A 27,124-nucleotide genomic window follows, 5' to 3' on the forward strand; every position below is an offset into this window, starting at 1 on the left:
GCCTGTCCTTTGAAGTTGAAGCCCGGTATTGACTTCTCCTCTTTAGCTATTAAAGTCCTAGATGGCATCTTCTTTCAATATAGGCTGTTTTGTCTATACTGAAAATCTATTGTTTAATGTAGCCACCCTCGTCAATGATCTTAGCTGAATCTTCTGACTAACTTGCTGCAGCTTCTACATTATTAGCATTTGCCACTACCCCTTGTACTTGTATGTTACGGAGACGGCTTCTTTCCTTAAACTTCCTCAGCCAAACCCTGCCAACCTCAAGCTTTTCTTCTGCAGCTTCCTCACCTCTCTCAGCCTTCATAGAATTGAAGAGAATTAGAGTCTTTCTCTGAAGGGTATGTTGTGACTGGTTTGATCTTCTATCCAAACAACTCAGACTTTCTGTATATGAGTGATAAGGCTGTTTTGCTCTCTTATCATTCATGTATTCACTGCAGTTGCACTTTTAATTTCCTTCAGTAACTTTCCTTTGTATTCACAACTGGCTAACTGACACAAGCAGCCTAACATTTGGCCTATCTCACTTTTCAGCATGGCTTCCTCTCCAACCTTAATCGTTTCTAGCTTTTGATTGAATGTGAAAGATGTGAAACTCTTTCTTTCAGTTTAATACTTAGAGGCCACTGGAGGTTTATTAATTGGCCTAATTTCAGTATTACCGTGTCTCAGGGAATAGGGAGGTCTGAGGAGAGGGAGAAAGAGAGAGAGAGGAATCACTGCTCAGTGGAGCAGTCAGAACACACACTGGTCAGTTAAGTTTGCTGTTGTATGTAGACTTGGTTTGTGGCATCCCAAAACAATTACAATAGTAGCATAGAAGATCACTGATCACAGATTATCATAATAGATGTAATATAACAAAAAAGTTTGAAATATGATAGTTATCCAAATATGACAGAGATGTGAAATGAGCACGTGATGTTAGAAAAATGGTGCCAATAGATTTGCTCAATTCAGGGCTACCACCAACCTTCAATTTGTAACAAATGCAATATCTGTGAATAACAGTGAAATGCAACAAAATGAGCTATGCTTATATTAGCAAACTGTTTTCACATCTTCAGAAATGTCTGCACTCTCATTAAGAATGGTAAAATAAATTGGCATTTATATAGGATCTTTCCAACAAACAACTCAAAAGTCAATAATGACAAAAGGGTCCTTTCTTTTCTTAAATTAATAGACTTTATCTTTAGAGCAGTTTTAGGTTTACAAAAAAATGGAACAAAAAATACAGAAGAGTTCCCACATAGCCCCACCTCCTCCCCCATTTCCTGATCTCCTTCCCCACAGATTCCCCTATTTTTAACATATTGTATTAGTGTGATATGTGTCTTATAATAGATGAGCAATATTGATACATTATTATTAACTACAGTCTATAGTTTACGTTAAGGTTTACTCTCTCTGTTACACATTCTATGGATTTTGACAAACATGTAATAAAATACATCCACCATTACAGTAACAAACAGAATAGGTTCAGTGCTCTAAACATTGCCGGTGCTCCACCAATTTATTGCTTCCATCCTCCCTCCCTCCACCTGACTCTCTGGCAATCACTGATCTTTTTATTGTCTTCATAATTTTGCCTTTTCCAGAATGTCATATGGTTGGGATATATAGTTATACAACACGTAGCACCTTCAGATTGGCTTCTCTCACTTAGAAATACGCATTTAAGGCTCCTCCATGGGCTCCTCCATGTCTTTTTGTGGCTTGGTAGCTCATTTCTTTTTATTGCTGTATAATATTCTATTGTATGGATGAACCACAATTTGTTTGTCCATTGGCCTGCTGAAGGACATCTTGGTTACTTCCAAGTTTTGGCAGCATTTATGCTCCAGGTTTTTCTCATTTTGAAGTTAAGCAATGGAAAAGAAAGCTCCCCAGAATTCTATGCCCCCATATTTTCCCAGCTGTTTCATTGACTGGCTTGCTCCATGGCTCTGGTAACTATTTCCTTACAACTGTTCTTGATTCCCTCCAAGCTTAATGTGGCAGAGGTTAAAGTCATGGTTATTTCCAAATTGCTAGATAGCTGATCCCAGACCAGGGCAAGATGAGCAACTCTAAGACACCACCATTGCAGAGGAGAGACAGTCTCAGTTGACCCAGTGGGGCCAATCCCACTAGGACCTCTGGCCCATAGAATGTGGACTTCCATTCTAGGAGTCATTTGGAGATACAATTTTCAACCACATGCTGGAGACAACTTTCATCTTCTGAAGCCCAACCCTGGTGTCTTAGTCAGTTTGAGCTGCTCTAACAGAACACCATAGACTGGTGGCTCACACAACAAACATTTATTTCTCACAGCTCTAGAGGCTGGAAAGTCCAAGATCAAGGCAGTAGGCAATTTGGTGTCTGGTGAGGGCATGCTTTCAGATTTGCAAATGGCTATCTTCTGGTTGTATCCCCACAAGGCCAAGAGAGAGTGTTTCTCTCATATTTCTTATTTCTCTCATATTTCTTATCATATTAATGCCATCATGAGTGCTCTACCCTCATGTCCTAATTACCTCCCAAAGACCGTACCCCCTAATGTAATCACATTGAGAGTTAGGATTTCACCATATTAATGGAGCAGGGAACCACAAACTTTCAATCCATAACACCCAGCTAGATACTAGGTAGCTACAGTAACTATCTACCAGCCAGATAGATATTGTAGTTACACCCACCCTTCATACCTTCCCACCTGTGTCTTTTTAAACCCTGCTCAGCCTCAGGGAAATAGTCATCATGTTCTTTACACTTAAAAAGAGGGGGTCTTAGTAAAGAGGACCATTTATTTTAGATTTCTTCTATTGGTTCCTTCTCTATGTTACTCTGCTGTTCTCTTGACTTCTACATATGCTTACAAGGCACCTTGGTTTTTTGTTACTTCTCTTTTCAATGAATGTGAGGTCTTCCACTAGCAAAATTGCAGAGGTGGTCTGTCTCCTCAGGCTCCACTCTCTGTGACTTCCTTTCTACCCACCCTATGGTGCTTCTGTACTCGCCTCCGTACCAGGACTCAGGACCTTAGCACTCAGTACCTCAGAACCTGGGTCCTCTCATGACCTGTTCTCAGTCTTTCTTGTCACCTCAATGATCCCAAACGGTTTTCAGTAAACAACTGAAAAGAGCTTAGGCATTTTCCTGACCTTATTGCATTCCAATAAGGAATTGCCAGGATAAGCCAGAAGTAGACTAGAATGTGTGAAACTGCAAGATGCCTGATGCCACCTCAAGGCGGCATCAGTTTGGCTGTCCTGAGATGGTGAAAAGGAAAAGCCTTCTCTTCTGGTTAGCCCCTCACTTAGAGTTGTCTCAACATCTATTGGAAATTTTCACATCACATAATTCATCTGTTAACATTCCCTGAAGAGGGTCCAATTTTCAGTATTCTTGAGGCACTTCTCTGGGAGTTCACCCTTCACCAACAAAGGATCTGTTCTTGTAAGAACTCCTCACTGGGGGAGGGAGCATCATGCCCCCATCAATAAAGTAGACCTCTTCTGACCTGGCTCAACCAATCGCTCCCTACTTTGTTGAACTTTCAGTAAACTATGGCAACAGCGCTTAATGTGGGATTACCCACAAACCTGTACATTAAAACTTTAGAGGAAAGGAGATAATACTGTATCTGTCAAAGACAGAAAAGGGTTTGGGAAGGACGCAGGCATTTAACAACAGCAATGAAACAGGAAAAGAAATAGCACAAACTAGGGATAAAATCTTGGCAGTCCTGAGGTAGAAGGTAGCTGAGAAAAGGTGAGAAGAAATGAGGATTAATTGAGTGAGATGGTTTAATTATGATGTGTTTTATGTACCAAGATTTCTGAGGATACAGAGGTAAAGAAGACAGTCTGTTCTCAAGATTTGGTGTGGCAATGAAAACAGTTCTCCATTTGTAACTCAAATAGCCACACTGGGTTTGAGTTAGGAGAAAGTCATTGATCATCCTAACACCAGAAAGCTCTTAGGTCAGCACTGCCTTGTTTCATAAGCAGAATAAGCAAGGAAGTAGGTTCTAATTCTAATGTTTGTAAAGTACCTTCCATGTTTGCTGAGCCACACTTCAAAGGGATTTATGTACATTACCTCAGATTAGTCAGTGATCTTAAATAGTCAGTGAAAGCAAGAAAGGCTAAGTGACTTGCACAAGGACACACAGTTAGTAATTTTTAGAGCCTGGGTCCAACTAGTTCCAAAGTCCCTTCGCATGGCCACTAGGTGGTTTGAATTCAGCTTCTCTGCTCCCCTACTTACGACCCTTTTCCTACTATGAAAATGAAATTTTACAATTAGATATTTATTCCTTTACCTAAGCACTTTATTCTTTGGTGAATTTCTGCTAAGAGGAATAAGCCATTAAAAAGTTTACCGTTAATGTATTCCTTGCTGAGAAAAAATTTATGAAATGATTTCCTGCAAGAAAGTTTTGATTAGTGTGCATGTAGAGTGGGGAGCAGTTAGAAAAACGATGAAAGACCAGCACAGAAGAGGGAGGCAAAAGTAGAAGACGTCTTTGCTTACACCTCACATTTTTGAGGGAACAAGTGCTGTTGGGGAGAAGCCCTGCCCATCTTCACTTCTCACTCTGTCCAGGGGCCTTGTTACACCTCAGAGTTTCAGCGAGTGGGAGGAAGCTGGTGAGGAGAATACTGGCAATGGCAGAGATGGGGGCGGGAAGGGGGGTGGTGCAGGGAGGGTGGAGACAAAGGGGGAAGTAACTTTTTAAATAAAAAATGATAAGTGATGAATGGAATGGCTAATCCTGGGGAGCCCTGAGAATGCCAGACCGCCAAGCAAGGGCCTCTCTTTTTTTCACTTTCCTTTTTCTTTTCTTTTTAATTTTCTTTTATTTAATTTCGCTGCAGCACGTATAATCAATTACAGACTGAATTCGGATAAAGGGAGGGGAAGCACTTTAATTCATAAATCAATTTTATACGGTCATCAGTCAGGTTGTGAATGCAAATACCTCTGTCGGTTTAGGTTATTCAGAATTAATTGACTCCCACCGGGCTGGGCTGCAGATGGAGAGGGCCTTTCTCACAAAGTCTGCTAGGCCCGGCATGGGGGCCAACCACTTCCTCCCTCCCCGCTCTGGCCCTCTGGCCACCCCCCTCTTCTCCTTTACCCTCTGGGCCCCAAACATGGAGATGATGGGGGTGGGCATCCAGCAAGAAGCTGGGTGGATAAGAGCCCAGAAAGGCTATTAGAAGAAGGAAGGGGATACACAGAAAGATGAAAGCCCCCAAACAAACCCTCTTCAGCCCAAGCCCTGCAGAGACACCTTTATGTGATTAGAAATGCTTAACTTTCAAGGGTCTGCTTTTAAGTTCTCTTGAGCTTCTTAAATAAGAAAGAAAAAAGAAAACAAACAGAAAAGCCAGAGCCCCTGGGCTGAAGCTGAAGGGATATCATTCAGAAACCACCGGGTTGCAGGGTTTGTGCGGCTGCCAGATTTTAGCAGCCAGAGAGCAGCCCAGGACAGAAGCCTAAATGCCAGCAGGCCCAGTGAAAGTGAGTGTGAAGGCCCTGCCCAAGGCACCAAAGAGAACAGCCCTGGGCTGTAGGCCCGCAGCAGAGGATGGAGAGAAAGAGAATGAATTATGAGGTAGAATGGGCTAACCGAGGCTCCCTAGTTGGGCTGCACCTGTCTCCTAATTTAGAGTCTTCTAGCTGCAGGAGTTCATTCTAATTTGGAAAAGACACGCATCCGTCCATCCACACATTCAACATATTTTGACCTCGACTTTTCCACTTTTTACCCTCAGCTAAATATACTTCTCATTGTGTTGCTCCAAATCGGACTGCCCTACCGGTTTTCAGCACTGTCCTCCTACGTGGGAATCACCCAGGAGGTTTGTTTGTTTTGTTTTTCTGTTTGTTTTCTTCATGCTGTTGTCCAGGTCCACTCCTACAATTCTGCTTTAATGGGTCATGAGTAGAGCCCAGGGAATTTGGTGCATTTTAATAGGGTTACAGATGAATCCAAAGGGCAGCAAGGGTTGGAACCACTTGAAGTGTCTGAAGACTAAGGTGGATAACTCTAAAACCGCATGCTTCCCTCCCCAGTCCCCGTTCCCTTCCCACAGCCTGGCAGTGTTTCTGAAAGTGTGCCCCATTGGAATTACATTAGAAAAAGTAAAACAAACACATTGGTAAGAAAAACAGAAACAAAATAAAATTTGGGAATATATATGTTGTAGATTCCCTGGCCCCCTCCAGATACACTGTGGCAAAATCTCTGGAAAAATTTAGAATTTACACAAACTCTCAGTAAGTTGGGAATCCCTGCTGAGGCAAAGCACCAAGATATTTGCACTGTCTTTATTTAACATCAAATCCTAGCCTGCCTGGTACGTATCAAATTTTGCCTTGACACATGGCAGTTGTGTGTTTGTGGGTTTTGTCAGAGGAGCTCCCCGAGAGACCAAAACCTGAATCTAGGAGCAAAATGAAAACAATCTATTTGAAGAGATGATCTCAAAGGCTTCATGTTCCAAAGCATGAGCTCTTAATCCATATCGAGACTTTTAAAAATCAGCTGTAAAATTCTTCTGCACTTTTAATTTAACCCACAGTTAAACAATCTTTAATACAGTTGCTTATATGTAAATGAGCCATATTCATTTGTTTTGAAAGGCTAAGAGGAATTCTTGGAAATGCTTCATTAGTCATTCATTTGTACTACCATATGCTACTGAAAGCAATAAAACTGCTTTTCTTTAAGATTTTCAGAACTTCAGGCTTCTTTCCCAAGTCAGACTAGACTTCCTCTCCAAAAAGTCTGAAGGTCTTAATGGAGATTAAATGTGTGTTTTCTCTTGCTGTACTTAACCACCAGCAAAGAGAAATTTGGGCAGGGGGTGGTCCAGAATGAAAGGGCATCTTGTTCACGAAGCCCTGGGTTTCTAAGGTAGATAATCTGAGAAGTCCATAGGGGGAAAAATATCCTTAGACTATTCAGGCCATGTGGCAGGGTGAATACACGAGCTTCAGCATCAGTACTGCCCAGCTTCATGACATACATTGGACAAGATATAGCACCTCTCTGTGCTTCAGTTTCTTCCTCTTTAAAATGGCAATATTAATAGTAGATACCTCATGGGGTTATCGTGAAGAGTAAATGACAGAATGTATCTAAAAACTTAAGCAGAAAGCAAGCCCAATAACTGACAGCATTTGCTCTTATTGAGAGAGACCATAGACTAGTGGTGATCAGTGGGCCTATTGGTCTGATTTGGTCCCTCTAGTAGCATCAGCATCACCTGGGACTCTATTAGAAATGCAGAATCTTGGGCCCCAGAACTACTGAACAAACACTCTGAAGTAAGACCCAGCAGTCTGTGTTTTAGCAAGCCTTGCAGGTGATTCTGAACCACTCTACAGTTAGAGAACTACCGGGGGAGGCTCAGACCTGGAGGCTGGAGCCTTGGAGAGCAATAAGAATCTCCTTAGAGTCAAGCGGTTTGTGGTAAAGAAAAAGGGTGGATTTAGCTCTCTCTATATGAGAAACTAAGACAAAAATGTCTTACACAATTATGAGTCTGGGGTTGGAAGAAAGGAAATTTGGCGGGACTGCAGCCTGAAGTATCCATCCAAAGGATGGAAATCTCACCAGTAACCATGGGCCTTGTACAACAGCACTGTTTGCAAACCCTTGCCACAGACAGCATCTTGTAAACCTTGAGACCTCAGGAAACCTTCCTACCCACCACACCTCTAGCCCCTCTTGAGATTCCAAGGCCCAGCCTCCAGCCTCATTTGCCCTGGGACTTCAGCAAACTACACTACCCAACTATGTCACCAGATGAGAGCAGAAAAGTCTGAACCTCCTTCCCTAGACTTGGGCAGAGAGGGATAGCCTGCCAGAAAAAGGGTCACAGAAGAGCCATCTCAGCCATATTGCTTTGAGATGTCAATAGGATATATGTGTAGCCCCTTCCTTCTCCCACAGTAAGGAGTCTCACAGAGCCAGAAGGTGGAGATGCGGGGAAGGCAGTCTGAAGGGGTGGATACTAAAGAATTTGGAAGTCATCTGCAGAGAGATAATTTTTTAAAGATACCCAAAAAAGAGAAAAGATAGTAAAGTTTGGGGGCTTCAGAGAGAAACACCATATTCAGATTTACAACAGCTAAAGGAGGCACAGGTAGGAGCTGAAGGAGGTGGCGGGTCGGTGCTAGTTTAAGGGATCTACTTCCCTTTATAGGAAATAAAAAGTATTATCTTTTCCTCATCCAATGCAAGGTTCATGGCTGACGCCTCTCTAACAAAAGATGGATTTTAGAGAAACGACAGAAATAGAGAAAAGCATAACAAATATATTTAACCAAAGTTTTACATGACAGGGGAACCTTCAGAAATGAAGACCCAAAAATTCAGGGAAAACTGTATTTTTATGCTAGAATTTGATAAGGAGTGAACAGTCGTGCAGAAATGTGATTGGACAAAAGGGGATATGATCTAATGGTACAAAGCTGGGAGAACTTAGTAAGGCCTGTTTGTTCAGATTCTTTTTGACATCTCTGTATCTCCATTCCTTTCTGCCAGGTGTGGGGCAGGACATCTGCCGTATGAGGATCTTATGACCAACTCTCAGGAGAGGTAGGTAAGAGAATTCTTTCATGGCTGGCCCTCTCTTCTTAGGAAGGCAGAAGAAGATCGGAGAATTAACTTCTTACCTCTGTGATTTTCTCCATTTCCAAGGTGCCATGTTTTGGAGTAGTGTGTCCTGTACCTGTCACCTTTAACAAACAATTACTGAGCACCTACTGGGTGCCAGATGCTCTGCCAGGCTCTGAGAGGACAGAAATGCATAACACACAATTCCTGCTCTCAAGGAGGCCTTTCAAGTAGAAGAGAGTAGAAAAAATTCACACATTTCCCCCATCCCAAAATGACATTGATCTGAAGAAAGGAAAAGAAAAAGGTAACCCCCAATGTGTCTTCAAACATTTGACTCAAATTTGAGATTTGGGGTTCGGCAATCAGCTGAATCTCTTCCTCTCCTTTACGTGCACATACACACATGCACGCACATACACACACACACACACACATTCTGTAGCATGCATGTCCTCATTCAGCTGGCCAGCGAAGGATAGGCCTCGTTGTTGCTGGCCCTGCCGGTGCTACAATTTTGATCAGACAGGTATTAGAAGTTAATTTCAGAAACAAAATCATAACAGTTTCTGGCACATAAGCCAACTCCAACCTAACCTTTCGATGAGGTAAGGGAAAAGGAATCTGATAAACACATTTAATTTACTGTGAAATGAACAGGGATTTAGAAACTAAGAGGGAAGTAGGATTTAGATACATACATTATGGGTTTTATCTCACAGGACGCATATAACCCTTTTGTTCTATTTGTCATAGTTCCAGGCCCACCGGGTCTCACCTACCCTTGACATGCACCTGCATTACCTATCTAAGCCTCAACCTCCCAGGGTCTCCCTCTGGACTTTCCCCTTCCTAGGGGAAAGAAGACAAAGCAACATTGTTGTGATGTGATGGCCAGGACTGGGGTCACGTGGCCCACTCCAGCTCTGTCCCAGTGGTCACTGTCCCAGGTTCCTGTCCCACTTTCACACTTTGTCTAAACATGATACAATTATTTCTGGGGCAGAAAGGAGACTCTAAAAGGGACCCCTTTATTACTCTTCATGCACTGCTCCCCCAACCCCAGACCTGTTCACTTGATCCCAGAAGGAAGAAACAAACTCTTATTCCCTCTCAGACTTCTGCTGATATTTGTTTTTCAGCTGAGTTCAAGACAGCCAAATGAATTTTCCAGAAAGACCACAGCTGGCTTGTCAGGACCCAGGTAACAAGAAGAAAATAATTGAGAGAGGAAAAATCCCAGGCCCCTTGGGTGTCATTTTCACAAAGTTTTCTTCTGCATATCCTTATGTGTTCCGGGTTTTTCATTGGTTCTCTTCTGTTGTCCTCATTGGCAATTTTCCTCTGCCTTTTCTTCTTTCTCTATAGATTTCCCAAAAGCGTAAGCTATGTGTCCCTGATCCTGAGCAAAGTTGATATGAAACCTTTTTTTTTTTTTTTTTTTTTTTTTTTTTTTTCCAGAACATTTCATAGACAAAACACAACCCCGGCTGCAGCTGGAGGCTGCTGGGATTTCTGTGCCTTGTTTTAATGCATGGCCCCTTTCATGAAATCTGGGGCAGTTAATGGAGGTGGGGTGGAAAAAAAAAAAAGATGAGGAGGGGGAAGAGAGGCATGAACTTTTGCACCCAAAGTGGGATTTCAGAAGAATTTACAGTCATCTTCTCTGGACACAGTTAAGATTTTTTTTTTTTTTTTTTTTTTTTTTTTTTTTTTTTGAGAGGCAATCTTACCCTGTCACCCAGGTTGGAGTGCAGTGGTGCAATCTTGGCTCACTGCAACCTTCGCCTCCCGTGTTCAAACGATTCTCCTACTTCAGCCTCCCGAGTAGCTGGGATTACAAGCACCTGCCACCATGCCCTGCTAATTTTTGTATTTTTAGTAGAGATGGGGTTTCACCATGTTGGCCAGGCAGGTCTCGAACTCCTGACCTCATGATCCGCCCACCTTGGCCTCCCAAAGTGCTGGGATTACAGGCGTGAGCCACTGCACCGGGCCAAGACTATTAAGATTTTATTGCTGTAGTACCAGCAGTTACAATGTTCCATAGAACTCATAGCTGAGCACATGCCAGGGATTCCCTAGCTCACTGAAGCTGGAAGGAAGCCAACTGGACTGCAGAGTTCACTTTAGGAAGAGAGAGGGAGTTAAGTTAAAGTGGGAGGTGGGTTGGAGGAAGGATAGAAGCCCAGAAAGTAAGTAAGGCATTGTAAAATCACACCTTAGGCCCTGCAGTCAGACACAGCTGCTGTGGGTGACTTCCCGCTATTTACTACCTTAGGATATTAAGCAAGTGCTTTAATCACGCCAAGGCTCAGTTTTCCCATCTGTGAACTGGAGGTGATAATAGTACCTGCCTTGTTGGATTGTTGTGAGGATTCGATGAGATAAAGTCTGAAAAGGATTTAGCACGGTGTCTGGTTCACAGTAAAAGTTTAATCAATATTATTTTCTATTATCATAATTATAAATAATGGAATGCGTAAAGGAGAAGCTGCGAGTAGAGTTCACACTTTCCCCCCTTAGTGTGTGTGTATGGAGAGAAGACAAACATTCTTACTTATAAACAGTCCCTTCCGTGTGACTCTCTCATCCAAGCCTGCTGGGTACCTTGGGTGTGGGGGCAAAAAGTAGTAAAAAAGAAGAAAAATGGAAGAAAAAAGAACAGGCCACAAAAGCAGAGGAGATTCACGGGGGTTGAGGGGCACCGTGGCGGAGGGGTGGGGGCAGGAATGATTGGAAAAAGACATGCAAAAGAAAACTAAGTGAAAGAAATGGATATGGATATGGAAATTGTCAAAAATGGAAAGAAGTTTTGCAGCTGGATGTGGACAGAGAGGAAATGTAGAGGAGAGGCGTAGGAGTCTAAAAATGTACAGGGTTTGGTTTGCTGGCCAGCACCTGCTCTGGGGAGGTAACAACTCCTGAAAGCCATGAACTTTTAAAAAGGAACCTAAACAGCACAGCAAACCTTCCTGAAGAACATATAACCTCACTGTGTACTTTTCGTCAGCCTCAATTCCTTCCCCACAACTCTCACTGAGCCATTGATCAATGACTCACTCTTATCTCCCACAATCTCACACTCCACTGTAACCCTAAAGAAAACTCTGCTCCTTAAGGTAATCCTCCACACTGCTATGCAGGCCTCTGCTGCAAAGGGTAGGGGCAAATTACCCCTACCACGTGCTTGGAGCTTAGTAAGTACACAATCAATGTTGATTCAATGAACAGATGGATGAATGGTGCGGTATACTTGAGGCAGGCCTACATACAAGTCAACAAAACTGCTCATAGGATCACTTGAGCCCAGGAGTTTGAAATCAGCCTGGGCAATATAGTAAGACCTTGTCTCTACCAAAAAAAGAAAAAAAAAAATTAGCCGGTGTGGTGGCACATGCCTGTAGTCCCAGCTACTTGGGAGGCAGCGGTGGGAGGATCCTTGAGCCCAGTAGTTCGGGGCTGCAGTGAGCTATGATAGTACCACTGCACTCCAGCCTGGGTGACAGTGAGACTGTCTCAAAAAACAAAAAAGACTGCTCATGAGGACAGAATTTCTTTCTGGGGGAAAGAAATGTCCTGGAATTAGATAGTGGTGATGGTTGTACAACTTTCTGAATGTATTAAAACCCACTAAACTGTATAATTTAAAATGGTAAAACAGTATGTGAGTTGTATCCCAACGCATTTTAAAAGCACAAACTATAGCCAGGGAGAAGCAAACAGTCATGACCAGCACTGCTCTTCCAATTGCACTCTTGTTTTTGCTTTGTTTTTCCCCCGTAAGTTACTGGAGTACAGGTGGTATTTGGTTACATGAGTCATGAGTAAGTTCTTTAGTGGTGATTTGTGAGATTTTGGTGTACCCATCACCCAAGTGCACTCTTGCCACTGGGTTCTCTTCTCATCCTTTTGCTTCTTCTCAGGACATAGTGATTATCTTTAAAAACTTTTCTTGTGTGGTTTTTGTTCGGTTGTTTTTGGATTTTCAAGTGTTCTGGAAATCTTAGTGGAAACAACGATGGTTAGATCTCGTAGAAATAAAGTGGCTATGTAAGAGAGGCTCAGTTCTTTCTTGAACATTTCTCTAGGACCTGTGCAAACTTTTCAAGCTTGAACAGTCCTCAAGATAAAATTGACTTTCATAGTGAGCCTCTTTCACATGGCCCCAGCCACCTGAGGCTCAGCATCAAAGAAATTTTTGAGGAAATCTATTGCCTAATTGTCATGTCTCTTAGCCTTATAGTACCCTTATGGAACACCTTATCTTCCCGACAGTCAAGAGCATTTAAATGAACAGAAACGGTTTCCCAGATGGGACGGAGAGGAAGAACACAGTGTAGCAATAGATTCTCCCAGGATGTTTTTGTTTTTGTTTTTGTTTTTGTTTTGGGTTTGTTGTTGTTGTTGTGTGTGTATTTGAGCCACGGTCTTGTTCTGTCACCCAGGTTGGAGTGCAGTGACATGATTTTAACCCTCTGTAACCTTGAATTCCTAGGCTCAAGTGATCCTTCCACCTCAGCCTCCTGAGTAGCAGTATCACTGTGGCCAGCTCTCCTGTTCCTTTAACTTTCCTGTTTAGTCACAACCTGCCTTCTTATACATACCTATAAACACGTGGACATCAATATTAAAAATCGTTGTTTTCTATGGACTCAAGTTTGGTGAGATTGTGTGCTTAACAGAGCAATTCTCTAAGGATTTTGTGTGGCTCTTACTTCAGCTGCCTGCTTAACACTGACAAAAGAAACTCCTGAATCTTTTAACATCATTTAATAATCAGTAACAGATTGTTTAGACAAATAGGATTTTAGATTTGGGGGCTGGTATCTGCTATATTCCTATAGAATAAAAAGGAAATGAGTCCATATATGTCTGCATTCTATTCTAAGGTTTGGGGCAAATTCTGAGTCTCCAAGAAAAATTGGGAAAAGCAGGCTATTCATATTCATATTCCTTCTTCAGCATCCTATCCATGCAGAAAAAATCTGTGAAAAAGTGGAATGCTACCTATTCAAACTTAATTTTGGACCTAAAAAGAAGTTTAAATATTCACTCATTCAGGGACTTTATCTGAACTGAGAAGCAGAAAGTTCGTTTATTGCCTCAGGAGCTTCTGAAAATCCCATCCAGTCATTCATTCTACGTAACTTGTTACAACCCACTGAGAATCTCAGTTACTGAACTACAAAGTGAGTTTTTATCTCTAAGGCCTACCATTCCTATATTTTTGCCGCGATGTCATCATCAGCCAACCAGGGCCTCTAAGGCTCATAAGTTACTGGAGCTATCAACTGAATTGCTTGGCAGCATCATGAGGTGGGGAATTTGTTAAAAAGCTAAATGTATGATGCCTTTTTAGGCTTTGAAAATTATTGAAGAAAAGCTTTTAGACCCCCACACTTTTTTTTTTTTTGCCTTTGAGGATCCCCTCCCTGTTCAAGGACACCAGGTTGGGAAACACTGACCAGGTAATCTGTGAGGCCCTTCCCAGCTTTAAGAGTCTCTGAGGCTGAAAAAAGGAGGCGAATGAGTAAATCATGAGTTACCCGGATGCGCCCCTTCTTCCAGAAGGCCCTGCCGATTCTCCCTGAAAAGTAGAGTTGCTCCGCCGCTGGATTGTCCTCTCACAACCAGCTATGACTGTCCTCATTGGGGAAAACAATGCAAAACCTTCAAAACTAAAACAAATAGTCATTATTTGGATTTAAATCCTAGTTGTTTAATTTTCCCCGAATGTCTTTAGTCTAGAAATTTAAGGAAAACAACTTTTTGTTAGTTACGTCCAATGACACTTTGTAAATATAGGAGATGAACAGAAACATCCTTTTCTACTGTGCCCCAGATAATTAATGATAAAACTCTTGAGCTCAAAGAGACCCTGGAGAGTCCTTCCCTAGTGGGAAACAGACGTTCTGCTGAAATGTAAGAGCAAAGCAAAGGAAAGGAAACAAAGAAGACTTCTAGAAACTTGGAGATTCTAGGGCTTCTTTCCCAATCTCTGTTCCCTTGTAAAGGGGCCAAGGTCTAGACTCCATACTCATCTTCTCTCTCTTATACCTCTTAATGGCACATATTTCTAGATACTGTGGGTTTCTAGACTCTGTGGGTGGCAATCTGTGGTTATTAAACCTCCCTTAGTGCAAAGAATCCAGAATAGTGCTCTTTCCTCGGAAAAAATGACATCAATGTCCGTAGCCCTTCTCATGGTGGCCACATGGTCACAGGGCTGCCTCTGCGGGCAGAAAGCTTGCAGTGTGACTCACTTTGTCCACTTTTATTAAAATGTTTACTTTGCCATTGTCTGACTTTTAAAGATCAAGATCTTTTTTTTTCCCTCAAGCCTAGGGTTCGTCACTCATTTTGGGAAGGGGAGAGTTCCCCGCTATATTCATTAGTGGCCTAATTGAGTCCCTAAAAAGATTCTATACTTCTCTTTGGAATCAAAAGAGAAGACATTATTGAAAGCCATAATTTGTATACTTTTCACTGCACCCCATCTGTCCTCATTCTTCCTTCCCAGAACACCTTAAGCAGAGTAGTGCCCTTTTCTTGATGCTCCTTCAAGAAAGTGCTTCCTGTTTTCAGGAAGAATGTGTTCTTCACTTCAGCAACGGATGAGCTTCTTCCGGGTAGGTTGACTCATTTCCTGGTGGCTCCCAGCAGAGTCTTTGCTTGGATGTTATTTGTTTCTTGGATTGATTTTGTATTGCTCCTCCAGAGAAATTGGAAAACCATCCAAAGAACTTCTAGAAATGTAGTATTCCCCATACACTGGTTTTTATTCATCATTATCATTGCCATCATCCTCTCTCTCATTGTGATGTTTCAAACCTCCTGTAAACAAATAATCAGAGACTGAGCATGGTGGCTCATGCCTGTAATCTCGGACTTTGGGAGGCCAAGGCAGGAGAATCGCTTGAGCTCAGGAGTATGAGACCAGCGTTGGAAACATAGTGAGACCCTGTCTCCACGAATAATTAAACAAACAAACAAAAAAACTCACCAGGCATGGTGACATGCACCTGTGGTCCCAGCTACTGGGGAGGCTGAGATGGAAGGATCATTTTAGCCTGGGCAATCAAGGCTGCAGTGAACCACGATCAGACCACTACACTCCAGCCTGGAAGACAGAGCAAGACCCCATCTCAAATACATGCATACATACATACAAATGATCAAGCAGATTTCTGGTGTCAGAAAAGCAAAAGACTGCTTATTGTTTTCCATATTTATTGATACTTGAATATGAAGCAAGCTTAAGTTTACCTCTATTTTAAGGAAGCAAACCATGCTGAGAACATTAAGGCTTTCCCTTTAACTCCTATCCTGGGCAGCACCTTCAAACACCAAGATGAAGAGTGGGAACAACTTGCAAAGCCTCCTTCATGCTGTGGCTTATGCCTGGGTGATGTTGGCTAGTGCTCACCACAGACCCTTGGAGCGGGTGTTATTAGTATTTGTTTTTGTTTTTGTTTTTGTTTTGAGATGGAGTCTCGCTCTGTCGCCCGGGCTGGAGTGCAGTGGCCGGATCTCAGCTCACTGCAAGCTCCGCCTCCTGAGTTTATGCCATTCTCCTGCCTCAGCCTCCTGAGTAGCTGGGACTACAGGCGCCCACCACCTCGCCCGGCTAGTTTTTTGTATTTTTAGTAGAGATGGGGTTTCACCGTGTTAGCCAGGATGGTCTCGATCTCCTGACCTCGTGATCCACCCGTCTCAGCCTCCCAAAGTGCTGGGATTACAGGCTTGAGCCACTGCGCCCAGCCTGGATGTTATTAGTATTATATGCTTTTTCACTTTTCAACCTACAGTGGCTCCTAGTTAACCCTTGATTATCTTTGTTTCATGCTAAGCTCCTCCATTTGTTTGCTTAGTCTCTCTTATTCCCATATGCCATTCCCATTTCATCTCCACAACCCCTGTGCAAGGTATTTAATGTGTATTTGAATGTGTTCTTGCCAAATATATTATTCTATGCACATGTATTTTCATTTACATAAATGAATTTTAACATTTTTTCACATTTAAATCTCTGAAGTCAGGATTCATCTTACAATAAATGGTATGTCATCATTTAATTGGCAGAGTTTTATTCTTTCTTAATGGTACAAAATATGATAATCCATTGAACAATAGGTGGTATTTAGATTTGATGAAATATGGTCTATATCCCATCCTATTCTTACTTTTCTTTGCCCTGGAGTACCAGTTTAAGACTATGCATGCTTATATACTCATCTCATCTGTCACTTCTCGTTGCTGCTTAGCCCTCCAGGGTGGACTTTCTATCCACTCCCAAAGGCTGCCAGGTTGGTACTTACTCCTTGAAGCCACAAACAGCACTGAAAGCAGCATGCTTGTCCTATCCCCTGTGGAATACTGTAAGCATTTCACAGGGCTATCATATCTAGGATTGAAATTGGGGGATCATATGATTTGCAAATATTAATTTGACTAAGTAGAGCCAGATTGCTCTCCAGAACAGCTGCGCTATCTATATTCCTACCAGTGATACATGAGAGTCCTATGTGCCCACATCTCTGCCAACACTTGGCATTATCCTACACATAAAATCCTCATTTTACATGTGAGAAAAGAGATTGTGCTGGTGAACTCTATTCCCTTTTATCAAGAAGAACTTGATATAGATGTAGTTAGTGGTACCAGAGCCTGGACTACACCAAGATACTAGATTGAGGCTACTGCCAGACAGATGAACTGTGGTTTCTTTTTTTTTTTTTTTTTTTTTTTTTTGAGATGGAGTCTTGCTTGCTCTTGTTGCCCAGGCTGGAGTGCAATGGCACGATCTTGGCTCACTGCAACCTCCACCTCCCAGGTTCAAGCGATTCTTCTGCCTCAGCCTCCCAAGTAGCTGGTATTACAGGCACCTGCCACCATGCCCGGCTAGTTTTTGTATTTTTAGTAAAGATGGGGTTTCACCATATTGGCCAGGCTGGTCTAGAACTCCTGACCTCGTGATCCGCCTGCCTCGGCCTTCCAAAGTGCTGGGATTACAGGCGTGAGCCACCGTGCCCGGCCTGTGATTTAATTTACGTTTCTTCCACCAACTAAGAATGTCCCTTGGTTTCTCTGAGCATCAGTGTTTTCAGTCCTTAATTAGAGGAGTAGCATTCGATGACCTCCAGGGCCCTTTTCCAAATCTCTGATTCTCCAGCTCTGAACTCTCTTTAGTCCATCAATAGCAGTTGTTTCTGATGGCATCTAAGTACCTTTGTGGGCTTCAAGATGTTGGAAAGGAAGAGCTTTCTGATTGTACCTTTTCATCTAAGCAACAAAAGAACCCAATGAATAATAAAGCACCCACATTTAACATTATCATCTTTCATATGAGCCTTCTTTCTCAATCTTCCCCACCTTCAATGGAGTCAAGGACCAGAAATAAAAGACAAAGTATTTAGTGTACTTTTGCAAAGCTCAAGGGCCTAGATTGGGCCTTGTTCCAGTCTGAAAAGTGTTATTTCTATTCTGGTGAGGGATGGATTGTATCATTTCACTAAAGGCAAAATCTAGGAAATAAAGGAAATGACATCACCCAAGCAGGGAGAAGCCAAATATCTATCCTCAGTCATTTCTTGAAAAGGGATGGAGAGTTGAGATATGATGTTAGTGGTGCTTTGAGGAATTTATGGCTAAAATGCTCCCTCTTCACTTATTTTTCTCTCCATTGGATGAGGATCTGCAGACTTTGCTGGCTTACAGCCAGCAGTCTGAAAGGATCACTGGTGCATGTTTGTATATTCCAGCCTCATAGGGATTCACTTCTGACAGTTCCCTAAGGAAGAGGAGCCCTTCTTTGGCCTCACAGATGAGAGTTTGGCAATTGGTTTCTACCAGAAATCTCCAGATTCAACCTTATTATCCCTTTCCCATGTCACCTTCTTATCAGATTTCCAAATCTCAGGGACCTGGAGAGGCTGTATTTTTGGCCAAATGTCAACTTCCTCTTATCAAGAAGAAAATACATCACTTGCTACAGAGGGAAATTCCAGGGTGAGATGACTCGGGTCCTCGTCTCTAGTCCACAGAGCTGGTGCATCTTCTCTCTCTGTCTTTCTCTTTCTCTCTCTCTCGCTCTCCCTCCTGATCCCTTATAGTTCTTACAGTTCCATTCTGAATACCAGTATACCTCTGTCTATCCTTGCATTTTAAAGGGTAGGGTAGGAATTGTTACTGATAGGTACAACTACATGCTCATGTGCTGTGTCATGTAATCCAAACATTTCGGTATCCTAAACAAAGGACACTCAGCTGGGTGTTTTGCTCTTGCTTTTCTGCATGAACTGTCCCAGTGGGCCCCTTGATCAGCAGAAGGATTCAATCTTCTCTCCTTCAATAGCCAACTTGGGAGATTTATTTTACTCTGCATGGCCTGGGTCTGCTTATTGGGAAGAGTTCCTCAGCCAGTTCACATCAGCCGTTCAGGGACCTGGATGGGAAATCCAGTATCAGCCCACATGGAATATTGCTTTGGCTGAGCTTCAGGGTAGTGGTTCAGAGTTCCAACATGCTTGTTTTCACTTACTCTGGAGGGTCACTGCTAGGACACAGGGGCCCTACATGGCTCAGCTGATAGGGGAGTCCTCTGGTCTGGGGTTCATTGCTTCTTTCTTAAACTTTAATAGCATTTTATAGCAGAAAATGCAGTGCACTGGGAAGCCCTAACTTACTGATCACACTAGCTGAGCTAAATGAACATTATAATCAGTCTCACATCAGTACAGCCCAGATCTCCCTGTACCCCAACTTTTTTTTTTTTTTTTTTTGAGACAGAGTCTTGCTCTGTCACCCAGGCTGGAGTGCAGCATCATGATTTTGGCTGACTGCAACCTCTGCCTCCCAGTTTCAAGCAATTCTCCTGCCTCAGCCTCCCAAGTAGCTGGGATTATAGGCACACACCACCGTGCCTGGCTAATTCTAGTATTTTTAGTAGAGACAGGGTTTCACCACGTTGTCCAGGCTGGTCTCGAACTCCAAGGTGACCTCAGGTGATCCACCTGTCTGGGCCTCCCAAAGTGCTGGGCTTGTATGAGCTACTGCAACTGGCCAAGGCCAGGTTGTTTTTTTTTTAAGATGGAGTTTCGCTCTTGTTGCCCAGACTGGAGTGCAATGACGCAATATTAGCTCGCCGCGACCTCTGCCTCCCAGGTTCAAGTGATTTTCCCGCTTCAGCCTCCCAAGTAGCTGGGATTACAGGCATGCACCACCATACCTGGCTAATTTTGTGTTTTGGTAGAAATGGGGTTTCTCCATGTTGGTCAGGCTGGTCTCGAACTCCTGACATCAGGTGATCCACCTGCCTCGGCCTCCCAAAGTGCTGGGATTACAGGCATGAGCCACTGCGCCCGGCCAAGGCCAGGTTTTTTTACCAAAACAATTTTTCAAGAAAACATTTTGTGATTTTTAGAGCTGTTTTTCAGATTTAGAAATTGTAGATAAGAGACTATAGACCTACTTAATGAAAAAAGCATGCTAAGCCTTTGGGACAAGAAAGATAGTTTCAAATCCCATCAGTCTGATTTGAGAGCAGTTGCTTAACTGCTCTGAAGTTCAGTTTTCTCATTTGCAAAAAATCAAAAACAAACAAACAAAAACAGGTTATTGTTACTACCTTGCAGTGTTACTTAGAAAATGAAATGAAACATTGTGCGCGTAGCACCTGACATCAGGTAAGTAAAAAGAAAAAAGGTATTTATTATTTTTAGGATATGTGGAGATATGCAAGGATGAAGAAAAATGAAATACTGAGAGAAACAAGAAACATAGATTGGATGAGGCGGATCAGCTATAATGGAAAACCTTAACTTCAGTATGAGAAGCAGTAGGGGGAAAAAAAAGTCTGAAGGATGATAACTTGATAATGAGCTAGGTGGGTGCCAGGGAAGGAACATGGTACCTTGGAGCTAAAGAATGAGCAAAAGTTCAACTAGAAAAGGTTGAGAACCAGCATGTTTACCTGCCTATTGGGTTTGTAAAGAACTAGTCAATGATAGCATCAAGTGAATTTTTCTCATAGGACCATCTGATTTTTATTCACCTGGGTATATATCTACCCTAACATTTAATTGCACTTTGAACCAAGTGACTAAATTCATATTGCACCAAAGCCCCCAAACAGAAATGAGAAATACATTACAACAGCTGCTACTTAGCGCATGCTTTCCTGAAGAGCCAGGCACTGCGCTACGCCATTTTACATTCATTCCCTCCTGCAATTCTCGCAATGCTATGAGGTATGTATTGTTTTCCCCATTCTATAGGTGAGGAAACTGAGGCTCGGAGAGGCTAAATGGTTTCCCAAGGTCACATAGGTAGTGAGTGGCAGAGCTGGAATTCACTTCAAAGTCTGAATGGCTGCAAGAACCATGTTCTTAACCACTGCAATATGGTTATCTCCTGCTGATGAACAAGAAATGTCAGTCATTGGTTTTATATGAGAAAACCCTAATCTCTCAGATATTGGAAATGGAAGGCTACCACAGTGGAGCATTTGTGGGAAAGATCTTGGGCCCTTTCACCATAGTTCCTCCCTGAGCCGTGTCCTAGCCCCAGCCTGACATCCACCAGATACCACCAGCACAGGGCCAGGACCCCACAATCCTTTTAAGGGCCCACAAACATGTTTTAATTTATCATAAAATCAAAAGAAAAAAATGATGAATGTAATTTATACCAATGGACTTATAAAAGATAATTTTTAATACTTTTTTATGGAGAAAGGTGTACACAAAGGCAAAAGTACCTAAGGCCCACGAAATGCAGCCCTGCATGTTTTCTCAAATAATCCAGAAAATGTGTGGTGTGTAACTGTTATCCTTGCATAGCATAGGCTCCTCTTTCATTCATTTGGGGGATTATATCATCCTAGAAATCCTTAAGTAGAGAACATACGCTTCCCTTGGCAGGCTGTTCTTTTTGGCTGACACAAAAGTTGATACAAATATGTCCAAATACTCAAATATACAAATGTGAACAGATATTTATGCCTCAAGACACACAAGTTAAACCCCAGAATAGTATACCCCTGGTTATCCACGGGCATACATTCACAAGCACCAGGGGGCAGCCCTAGGAAATTCAGTGCAAATATACTGGCCAATACGTGCACGCGCACACACACAAACACACACACACACATACACACCATTTCCCCCAACAATAAGCAAATAGACAACGAGCCAAGAAGATCAAATTACCATCCAATGAACAGTTAAAAAGAGAAAAATCCCAGATTTGGAGCCTAATCTGCAGTAGTTAAATAAAGGGGTAAGAGTGAGTTGGAAAAGGGAGATTGCTTTGCAAAGTGAACTGATGTACTTTTATTTTCAGGGTCCAAGACCAGTTCTCCTTAATGATGGTTCCCAGAGATTCTCCAATTAGGTTCCCCTGATCTTTGAGGAGTCCAGATCTGCACAACTTGGCAATAGCATCAGATTTGATCTTTTATGGCCCAGAAGCTTGAACTGGGGAGTTGAGAGGAGGGGAGAAGGGGAATGGATAAAAGCTTTGTGAGGGCTCCGTGGTTAAAAACAAGTTCAAAAACAGCTGAAAAGCCAGGGAAAAAACAATCTCATTAACTGGACCCCTTTCACCTCTTTCCTTTCCCATTCTGCCCACAGTTCTCTTCCTTCCACGGAATGTACCCAGGCAAAACAGTTGAAAGAAAGGAATTATCCACCCTATTCTCCAAAGCCAAGGGTTTTTATTTTGTTTTTGTTTTTGTTAATTGGGAGTAAAAATGTGAGGCAATCTCTGGGCAAAACTACCTTTGAGTCCTGCCTGTTTGGAATCAAATCCCAAACCTATGCTAATAGGAAGATGAATACTTACCTCAATATGGTTTCTGTAATAGTTATTTCCCTAGAATATTGAGAGATTTGCATGTTTTGGGACAGAATGCTATCTGTTTAAATAATAACCACAATAAGTGATCATTGTGCCAGGCCCTATGCTAAGTACATTATCTGCAATGATGCCATTTAATCCTCACAGCTTCACAAAGTAGCCGCTGTTATTGCAGAAACAGGATTTTATAGAAAAGACAACTGAATTTGGAGACGTTAAATAATTTACCCAAGTCATCACAGCTATTAAATAGCTCAGATGCAGTGTAACTCAGAGGTGTCATTGTATAATTTACATGCGGGTTTGTTCTATTAGTCATCATTTAATTTTTTTCCAAGCTGTAACTACTAGAAATAATATATTTTTAAAATTGTACTTTAAAAAATTTTATATTTTAATTTTTGTGGTATATAGTAGGTGTATATATTAATGCAGTACATGAGATACTTAATAAGGCATGCAATGCATAATAATCACATCATGGTAAATGGAGTATCCATCCCCTCAAGCATTCATTCTTTGTGTTACAAACAATCCAATCATACACTTTTAGTTTTTTAAAAATGTGACGATGTACTTTTTGTGCAAAAAGCTTTTATCTTATTTTTGATTATTTTCTTAGAATAAATTCATTATAGTAAGATGTCTAGATCAAATAAATGGCTTAAATATTTTTTGGCTCTCACAGTGTGGTGCCAAATTGCATTTTCAAGGGCCTTTGCCAATTTACGCTGGGAATATCAACATAAGAGTGATATATTTTTCTTGCATCCTTGCCAATACTGTCATCTGAAGATGAGATTTGTCCACTCTCTGGTCACCATTCCACATTCAAAGGCAAGGGTTCTCAGGAATTTCGTTTCAGTGGCCAGGGGTATTCCAAGGTGATGAAGAAGCTGGATTATAATGGGCTCTGCAAAGGTCCCATCTCCCATCCGTTAGCGAATCCCTTTAATTCTACCATTTAGGTAGAGTCCCTTTTGGCTTAAGGCTTAGAGTATTTCTAAAATGCCCTCTGGAAGGTGTTACTTTAAATGGCTATCACTATTTATGGTCTCTTGCGAAGATGAGCGACTACTAGGTTGTTTTGAGAAGAAGGGGAAGTCAGTGATTGGAGTTCTGGGTGGTAGGGGTGAAGGAAAGGGAGTTGGGGAGGGTTCAGAGCTAGGAGCAGGTCCTTTCCCTCCCCATTTAGCCAATGTTTTTATTTTTCTTATTTTCCCTTTTCAGTGCCAGTGCATGGGAAAGTAGATTTCATGTATTCATTCACTCATTCCTTTTTTTTTTTTTTTTTTTGATAGAAGGAGTTTCCCTCTTTCTTGGGCTGCGGTGCAGTGGTTCAATCATGGGTCACTGCAGTCTCGAACTCCAAGGCTCAAGCAATCCTTCCACTTCAACCCCAAGTAGCTAATACTACTAGGTATATACTACCATGCCTGACTAATTTATTATCATTATTATTATTATTATTGTAGAGATAGGGGTCTTGCTATGTTGTTCAGGCTGGTCTGAACTTCTGGCTTCAAGCAATCCTCCTGCTTCAGCCTCCCAATATGCTGGGATGTGAGCCACCATGCCTGGCCTCCATGCTTTTTTGAGTGCGTGCTCTGATGTAGACTCCAATTATAGGCATTGGAGAGGGACACGTCAGTGAACAAAACAAAGCTTCTATCCAAATGAGGCCTATGTTTTAGCGAGGGCAGACAGACAAATAAGTATATATAATGTCAGGAAGTGATGAATGCTATGAAATGTTGTCTCTAAAGAGGAAAATTGTCATAAGCCATGGTCTCTTCCTATGCTAGAGACAGGCAATCCACAGACTGAAGGGTTTGGGGACATATGTGTGAGACTGGAAGATATGGCAGGAAAATAAAAATTATAGGCAAAGCAATTATTAGCAAACAAGGCAGTTTTCTGACTCTTATTAGAAAGTACTACAGATTCCCTTCACTTCCCATATGAAAGATCTATGATTTTAGTCAGCAGGTCCTTCACTTTGCTGTAAAAATGTAAAAGATGCATCTAGATACAGTGTTATTGTTCTGTATCTAGATACAAGGTTACTGTTCTACAGCAAGGGCAAAAAAAATTCTTGCAGGCTTCCCTCTGAGAAGGGCCTGTGCTGGAAGAAGTAAAGTAGAAAGCCCTGGGGAAGTCTAGACTTGCCCCAATCTGCTGAGAGACTTGGGCCAGGCCCTTCACTGCTCTGCCCTGGACTTCTTAAAGCCTAATTAAGTAAAATGAGGAGTATAGACTCTAGAAGGAAGGTCTCTGTGGTCCCATCCAACCTGAGCCATCTTTTTCTACCCCAGCTTACATTTCTGCCTGTGAGCCTTACAAGCACACAACAGGATTAATCCATCAGCTCTGCTGGGCTGGGAGAGGGAGGGAGCCAGGCAGAGGAAATATCAATGATAACTGCACTCCAGTGAGCACTGAAGAGGCTCCATTCATGGACCAACAAAACCTGGGAGAAGCCTCAGACTTAATCAGCCAAGGAGGCTCCAGCAGCAGGAACAAAAGAAATCAAAGCTTCACTGGGCAATGCAGGCACAGCTTCTGTGTTCCTGCTGAGACCTGAACCCACTGGGTCCCCAGCAGACAAGAGGTGGTAGGCGTGGGCGTGGACGTGGGTGCGTGAGCACGCGCGCACACACACACATACAGACACACACACACACACACACACACACACACACACACACACACACACACAGGGTTTACAGGTTTCCGGAAGAAAGGAGAGAACAAAGATGTGCAGACCAGGCACCTGCAGAATGAGACTATAGCTGATATGATTAAACAAGAGCTTCATTTCACATTGCCTTTTAGACTATGCTCTAGGAATGTTTCCACAGTAGTTTAATGTTTTTCAATTAAGATCCATGTTACACTTAATAAGTGAAGAATGCTTTAATGAGATTCAAAATGAAACTCTGGCATGCACTTCTGCATAAAACCTTTCAGGACCCTAGAGTTACTTGTTTCTTAACATGATATAGTAGTTGCAATACTTTGTATCATGCCTTTCCACAGAACATCTAGCTAGGTATATTTTTGTTCTACATCTAGCTAGGCATGTTTCTTTTTGTTCTGTGTTCAGACAGTCTTCTAGTGAAGTAGGTTGAGATTATGCATCATGCCTAAGTGGGATGCTTAATCTCATTTAATAAGTGGGAAAACTGAGGTTGTGCTTCTTAAGGCTGCTTATTACGCCTATGTGTACCACCATGATCACCTGAGCCAACTTCATCAATAGGGTGATCATTGTCCCTGAACTGATGGTGGTGGGAATGAGCATATCATCATCACCCTTCCTTAGGAAGTGCCAGAAGGAAGACAGGCGATTAAGATGCCACATAAAACTCAGTAACCTTATTGGAAAGAGTGCCTTCTCTGTGCTAGCGTAAATGCCACACTCTGTGTCTTTTTCAGGTGCTGAAAGTATCTGGAAGATTCCATTATTACCAGGATGACTCACAACATTTAATAATTACTTGTTTTTGTTTTGTTTTGTATGCCCGTGTTTTATATGATGTGACCTTTTGCTGCCCTGTACTATCATAAATTGCATCTTTCTGAAGGCAGTTCTGAGTAAGTTTGTGTCCATGAGTATGTGCTAGCACTTCAGCTCATGGGCATTGCCTTAAAGAAGCAACTGGAGCTGTCAACAATCTGTTGTGAGGTCCTCAACTAGCTCATTTGTTAAACAGCTTTAGGACAAATATTCTTGGCTGGAAAATCTAGTATAAAAATGAAAAGGAGAGTCCTGCAAACAAAGAATACAGTTCACTGTGTTGAGTTACTTTTAGAGTTAAAAAATATTTTTGAGTTGTCATGACCAGTAGATGACAGACATGGTTTTTACTTTTACAATATGGTACCTGTGATGACAATTGATTGTAGGCAAAACCACAGAGATGCTTCTTTTGCTTGAATTCAGCTATTTTCCTTTTCTGTGTTCTTCTCCCCACTTGTGATTTGTTCTTACCCATGAATTAGGTGGCTCTTGAGTTGCTCTTGATCTTACCCCTGCTCTTTGCTGTTATCCCTAAGCAGTGCTCTTTATCTGGGGCCAAACCCACTTCTTCTTCTCTCTCAAGACTTTCCAGCCAAGGAGCCTGACTTTCCGGTCCAGGTGCAAGTTCCTGATGCTGGATAATTCCAGGCATCATGTCTACAAGAGAGAGCTTTGGGGACAGAAAAGGCTTTACACAGCACTCATCTCAGATTCCCCATGGAGAGTCTGCCTATGCATTGAGTCTGGCCCCTTCAGACCACTTTTTCTTTTCATCACAGAGGGAGCCCGAGCTCTTGGCCAGGCTTGTGAGCAGAGCAAAGGCAGTTGCTATCGCTATAGAACCACTTAAAGCTTTGTGTGTGTGTGTGTGAGGGAAGACCTTCTGGTAGGCCTTATTACATCCTACTGGTTCTCCTCCCACTTCTGTGGTGTGAATGTTAATTATGTAGGAGCAAACCATTCCATCATTACAGATCTTACCTTCCCACTCTAGTCTGTTTCCCAGTGAAAATATAGCTTCTGCAGCCCTCAGCCCCTATAGTTGACCCCTCCATCTTTACAGGCACTTCCTGCTTTTGGTGGCAACTTTCATCTGAAAAGATTAG

The 27,124-nt window shown here is 42.3% G+C and overlaps 1 protein-coding gene across 1 annotated transcript in view; it reads left to right on the forward strand.

Annotated features, from left to right (window-relative positions):
- Positions 1-27,124, forward strand: part of BOC (BOC cell adhesion associated, oncogene regulated) — a 253,113-nt gene that overhangs the window by 65,532 nt on the left and 160,457 nt on the right. The window contains exons 3-5 of the mRNA XM_030941125.1: positions 5,781-5,867; positions 8,561-8,614; positions 9,775-9,836. The gene's annotated coding sequence lies outside the window, so the exon portion shown is untranslated. The remainder of the gene's footprint in view (positions 1-5,780; positions 5,868-8,560; positions 8,615-9,774; positions 9,837-27,124) is intronic.

The sequence above is a fragment of the Rhinopithecus roxellana genome, chromosome 1, assembly GCF_007565055.1.
Source record: "Rhinopithecus roxellana isolate Shanxi Qingling chromosome 1, ASM756505v1, whole genome shotgun sequence".
Taxonomy (NCBI): Eukaryota; Metazoa; Chordata; class Mammalia; order Primates; family Cercopithecidae; genus Rhinopithecus; species Rhinopithecus roxellana.